The sequence below is a fragment of the Cyanistes caeruleus genome, chromosome 29, assembly GCF_971803275.1.
Source record: "Cyanistes caeruleus chromosome 29, bCyaCae1.hap1.1, whole genome shotgun sequence".
In the NCBI taxonomy this organism is placed as follows: domain Eukaryota; kingdom Metazoa; phylum Chordata; class Aves; order Passeriformes; family Paridae; genus Cyanistes; species Cyanistes caeruleus.
The window spans coordinates 872,412-878,411 of record NC_141729.1 but is presented as its reverse complement, the minus strand read 5'-3'; positions in this window follow the sequence as shown (position 1 = coordinate 878,411).

Here is a 6,000-nt window from a genome sequence, read left to right as displayed (position 1 = left end):
GCTGTGCCTGTCTGCACCTCACCAGGGCAGAGAGGGGGTCCTGGCTCTCCCACCAGCATCAGCCTGCACAGGCAGGCCCTGAGCCCCCCAAAACCCCCTGTCCCCCCCAGCCAGGGGTGCTGCTTCTGACACCTCCATGACAAGAGGCAAGGGGGGCTGGCAGGGCTGCAGGAGAGGTCACCTCCTTCTTCTGGCAAGAGAATAGGTGCTGATGACTGCTCGGAGCTCCTGCTCCTCCTGATGAATAATCTTCCTGCAATCTTTTCTGAAAAGCCTGGTTCGGGATTAGGGCTGAAAGCTCGATTTGATTAAAAGAGTCAGGAGCAAATTAGGAGCCACTCGGTGCTTAGTCTTGCCACTTCTTATAACAGGGCCCCAGATGAAAATATTTCAGCTGCTATTTGCTCTCCTTTAGTGTCTCTCTCCAAGGGGCTGCCAGGAGCTCTCCCAGCCCATGTCCCTGAGCTCAGCCTGCCCAGGTGGGCACAGGGACCCGGGCTCAGCCGCTCTGTGCCTCAGACTGGCTCCGTGACCTTGGCTGGGCTCTGCCTCTCTGCTGGCTGTGCTGAACAGGAGATAATATTTCTCTATTTCCTGCAGTCCAATGTGACAATAAATCAAGTGAGAGCAGTGGCTGCTGGAGATGTCTGGGAGCCAGCGCTCTCCCGAGGTTCAGCTCTAGACCTGGGGCAGATAATCAGGAGTTTTATACAGATAAATAGTCAGTGCCTGCCTCCCACCCTACAATTTTCCGTTCCTTGCCACGTAACCGGCACCCAGACCTGCAGATGCTGATCCCCTGAGCGTGCTCCCCTGGCTGGAAAGCAGGAGGGGACTCCTTCACTTGTGATTAATTGTCCACAGCCATCTCACACAGGGATGATCTGTAAATGCTGCCCCTCTCCGTGCCTGCGTGGCAAGGAAGGCAGAAAGCAGTTTAGAAAGATCAATCATCCAAATTCATCATGAAAACCATTGGCACCCAGGTCTCTGCCCCTCCTCGGCTGAGAAAATGATGCTGCTGGGAGATTAAGGCTTGGGAAGAGCTTTGCTGTGTCTCCATAGCTTTTTGATCCCAAGACAGATTACCTGGAGAGCACTAACTGCTCCCTGCTTGTGCTAAACAAAGATAATGGCATTTGGAGTCACCTCCACGTAATGATGCAGCCACCAAATAAATTATCCTTCCTCCCTGTGCAGCACCAGAGCAGGGAAGGGGTTCGGGCACCCTGATGGCTGGGAGGGGGAGAGAGGCTCTGCCTTGTGCCCTGCTCTCCTGGGACTGCCTTTAAAAAAACCAAAAACAAGTTCCTAAACAGCTGAAAAAAAAAACATTAAATGCTCCATATACTCTCTATAAACAAGCACTAAGAGAAATCCAGGCTGGAAAACACTTGGTGGAATAAGGTCAAGCTTCTCATATGAATCAAATTAGTGGCCGCTCAACGAACTCCACACAACATTAGGCTGAGGGGACCAGGGAAATGCTGCATTTTCAAGGTTATGCTTTTGTTTCCTGCTGGAGCTGCTCCCTGCCAGGGGAGCTCGGCCTCTCCAGTCACTTGCAGGGGCTGTTTGCTGTCCCCTCCCCAACACCTGCTGCAAGGGTGACAGAGAGGATCCCAAAGTGCTGTGGGAAAAGGGAGCTGTGTGACAGACAAGTGTCAGCTCCCCCAGGCACCCTCCTGGTGTGGGAATGACCCTTGGAAAGAGCAGGGAAATGCTGGGAGAGACTTCAGCCCTGCAGGAAATTACAGACAGGAACAGCAGGAGGAGATTTCCTGGAGTGGCTGCCGTGGCTGTGGGATCAGAGAGTGGCACAGGAGGCTGCAGGGTGGTGATGGGGTCCCAGCACTCCCCGAGGGACTGGGCTGAGGCCTGGGGGACACCTGGGCTGCCAGCAAGGATTGGGGTGTTGGCCCCCAGCTCCCTGTGACACCCCTCCACAGCAGGGCTGGAGCTCACAGCCACAGCCTGGCCGTGCTCTGGGGTCAGGGGTCAGAGATCCAGGATCTGGGATTAGGAATCTGGGGTCAGGGGTCAGGAATCCGTGATCTGGGATCTGGGGTCAGGGATCTGTGCTCTGGGATCTGGGATCCGCTCCCCCTGCCCTGCAGCTGTGCCCTGCAGCTGTCTCAGGCAGCGTGTCACACAGCCAGGGTGTCCCTGTCATCCCTCCCTGCCTGGTTCTGAGCAGGAGGGCCTGGTGTCGTTTCCTGCAGGAGAAGGAGATGGAGCGTTGCTCTGGATGCAGGCAGAGTTCCTGAGACTGAAGTGTTCAATTTTACTCCACCGAGCATCCAGTATAATCCATTGAAAGGGCACTGTCCTTCAGGCCTTTCAGCTGGGCTGACAGCTGCCCACTGATTAATTGACAGGTTAAAAAGATTGATTCCACATGTCAGAGCTGTAACCCTGCCAGAACAATGCTGCTGTCAATTGGGCTGTAAAACAGACGCTTACATTAACGGCCCTGACAGCAGCAGCGCACGAACACATGCACCTGCCTTTATGGAGAGCCTAAACACACAGCCGGGCGCAGATTAATCATCCTGAAAGCAGAGTTGGAGGATCAAATCAACGTTTCTGCAGTGCACAAGTGCTGCTGCGCTGCCTTGGCACCGAGTCCCGCTGCAGATGGTGCCTGGCAGGGCCGCCGGGGGCACGGGGACCCTGGCGTGGGGGCTGCGGTTGTGTTCCACCCCTGAGCCGCTGCCTTGGCCACGTGTGGGCCTCTCCCAGCCTTCTGCAGGCTCCGTGTGAGTGTCTGCACAGGGCACAGCTGTCCCCAGCCTCCCATGGGCACGTGGGGAGCCCTGTCCCCTGTGCCAGGTGCCGCTCACCTGCGGGGGATTTGGGCACAGGGTCCCCAAAGCCCCCCCGGGCTGGCCCAGCGCAGGGCTGGGAGCGCGTGGTGGTGTTAGAACAGGATGGGACATGCCCAGAGAGCAGCGTGGGCATGGGGCAGCAAATCACTCCTCTGGCTGGCTCCCCTGGTCAGCAAAATGTAACTCGTTAATATCTGCAGTGCTGGGGGAGCTGCTCTGCTCGCAGAGCCCCGCAGCTGCAGCGCTCTCCGGTCACTGCTCCTTCTCCTGCTGGGGAAATGGCACAGGGAGACACATCCCCTGTGCCCAGGGTCTGACCCAGCTGGGCACGGGGCAGGAGCTTCCCAACCCCAACCTGGAGCATGGAAAGTGCTGACAGCGCCCCGAGCTCCCCACCCAGCGTGCTGAGGAATGAAAAAACCCTCTGCAATCTGCAGAGATAAGGAGAGCTTGAGTCACGAGTGAGCTGGGCTCTGCCAGAAGACGTTTCAAAGCTTTTATGGTGAGATTCAATACAGATATACAGAGATCAATTATCTTAAAAGCAGCAAGGAGGTTCAGCAAATATTTCCAGCTTTAAACAGGTTTATTTCCATCTGCACTTATCTGTGCTATTTAAACTCCATTGCTTGCAGTTAATCTTTTGTAATGCAGCATAAGAGGGCTTATTTACTTTCTAATGACATCAATTGGCCATAAATATTAGACATCTAAGGTTCGCTGGAGCTATAGGGACAGTTTTCCATTCCTACTTGACATTTGACTATTTGCAGTGCTTCCTTTCTGTTTGTTCTTGTGTGACTCACTTATCGGCTGTCATAGGCCCGCTTCGATTTATTTAAATGGAATGAATAAGTACATTAGGCAAAGCTGTCAGGAGGGGAGACGATGGGAACTCGCGGGGATGAGTGATAAGTCAACAAGCTGCAAGGGAGATTCTCAGCAGAGCCGCACAAATCAGAGCGCTAAACGGGAGGAACAAAGGCAGCAGATCCTGGGATGAGAGGAGCTGCAGATGTCAGGACAAACAGGAGCCACCGTAATCTGAGGGACACGGCGACACGCCCGGAGCCACAGCCCGTGGCACTGCAGCAGCACCCAGAGCTGGCACTTAGGAGAGGATCAAAGGCTCCAGACTGTTATCTGCCACTAAGGTGGGAGTTGTGCAAACACCCAGATAGCTCTGGACTTGGGAAGATAGTTTTTCTTTTTAATTTTCTTCCTTGCGTAGTACTTAGCTGGGCTAATTAATTGTGGAAAGCTCATATCACAGCCCTGCTGGAAGTGTTTGCCTGGAATATATTAGTGATGATCTGCCAGGGGGAAGATACCTCGAGCCATTCTGTCGGTTTTAGATGATGGGACTTGCTTGGTGTGAGAGGGATAAAGTTTGAAGCCCCCTTTTTCAGAGGACTGTTGGCACAGGCGGGTGCTGGTGCTGCAGCAGAATGGGAAAGGACACAGGGGGACATCGTGGTCATTCTGTTCCTCCACCACTGAACTCTGTGTCTCGTTCAATCACAGCACTTTTAAAGTCCTCTGCTCCTTCCATCCAGCCTTGCAGCTGGGTTTTGTACAGGCTCAGAGGAACTGGGGTACCCCACGTTTGAGGGATCCTCAGCTCCAGATCCTGGGAGCTGCACTGAGCCTGGGCAGGGGCTCTGGGGAAGGGGCTGTGCCCTGGGGTCCCCCCCAGCCTGGGACACAGAACCCCTTGGCCAGGTGACACCCAAGGCCAGGTGAGCCCCTGTGCCAGGCCCTGGGGGTCTGACCCCACACCTGTGGGTTACCCCGGGGAAGGGCTGCCACAGCCCCACTCCTGCTCTTGCTCCAGCATTCCTCCCCTCCAACAACGCACTTTTGGTTTTCACTCCTAATCTTTGAACCCCCAAAAACCCTTAATTGGCTGCACACAGTAAATCAGAGCTGACAGTAGTTGAATAGCAGCTGATTAAAATCATTTGTTTTCAAACTCAGCCAGCTGCACACTCCTGCCTACATGACTTTTGTGGCATTCCCTGCATTGCTCTCTCTCTCTCTTCCTTTCTTTTAAAAGAGTTGCATCGCATTTTTCTAATTCTTTGAAAATGAGATCCTCTTCTCAGCCTTCTTCCCTTCCCCACACAACACCAGTCTCCATTTTACAAGCCCAGCCTTGTTTATCTCCAGGACCACTCATGAGAGTCCTGCTCCATTTGCAGTGCCCAGGCCACATCTGGTTTGGGTTTGTTTGTGTTTGGTTGTTTTTATTCTCCAAAAGAAACACAAAGAGGGAGAGAAAAGCATTTAAACTCCTGATTTCCCACTGCCTGCCTTTCAGCCCTGGCTGAAGCAGGGCTTGACAAAGCTGAGAAGAGTTTAAGAGTGCTGCAGGGGAGTGGGGGCAGGAAAGGACTGGGGTGCTTCACTGGCGGCTCTGGCACAGGTGGCAAGCCCTGGGTGGATGCAGTGTCGGGGCTCAGGTGTGCCAGGACAGGCACAGGATGCACAGGGGAGGAAAAGGGCCAGGATGGGGAGACACCTCGGTGGGGACACCTCTGTTAGCCCCAGAGCCTGCGGGCTGGGATCTCTCTGTCCCGGCGCAGGGACGCGGTGTGGCTGCTACGTGCTCCGCTCCCGCATTCGGCCACCAGCCATCCCTGAAAAATGTGTCCTGGCTGCGAGTGCCATTCCCCAGTCTCAGGCATCTGCAGCCATATGCATCAAATTAAAAGCAAACGCGGGATATAAATCTCCTTGCCATTCCTGGGGAAGGTTTCGCATGACAACCACATTCCTGTGACACTTTCCATCTTCTGTTTTACCACACGGACCAACAGCTGTTTCCAAAACAAACCCTGGGTGATGAACAGACAAAATCTTGACTGCTTGGACAAACCTGGTGTTGCAGCGGGGTCGTGCGTGAGTGGACGGAGATTCTGCAGGGCTGGGGCCTCCCCAAGGCCTCTGCCAGAATTCCCTTCTCTTTTCCCTCCTTTTCTCCACAAAAACATGCCATGGAGCCGTGCAGTGGATGGCCCTGGAGAGGTAGCTTGTCTTACAGAGCAGGCCTGACTGTGCCTTAAACTTCTCCAGGCTGAGAGAGAGAAATTCGGGTCACTGCTTAATTAAGACTTCTGAAGCCTCCTTATTGCTATTGTCATTTCTGCTGTGCTGGGAGCTGGCGAGCCCT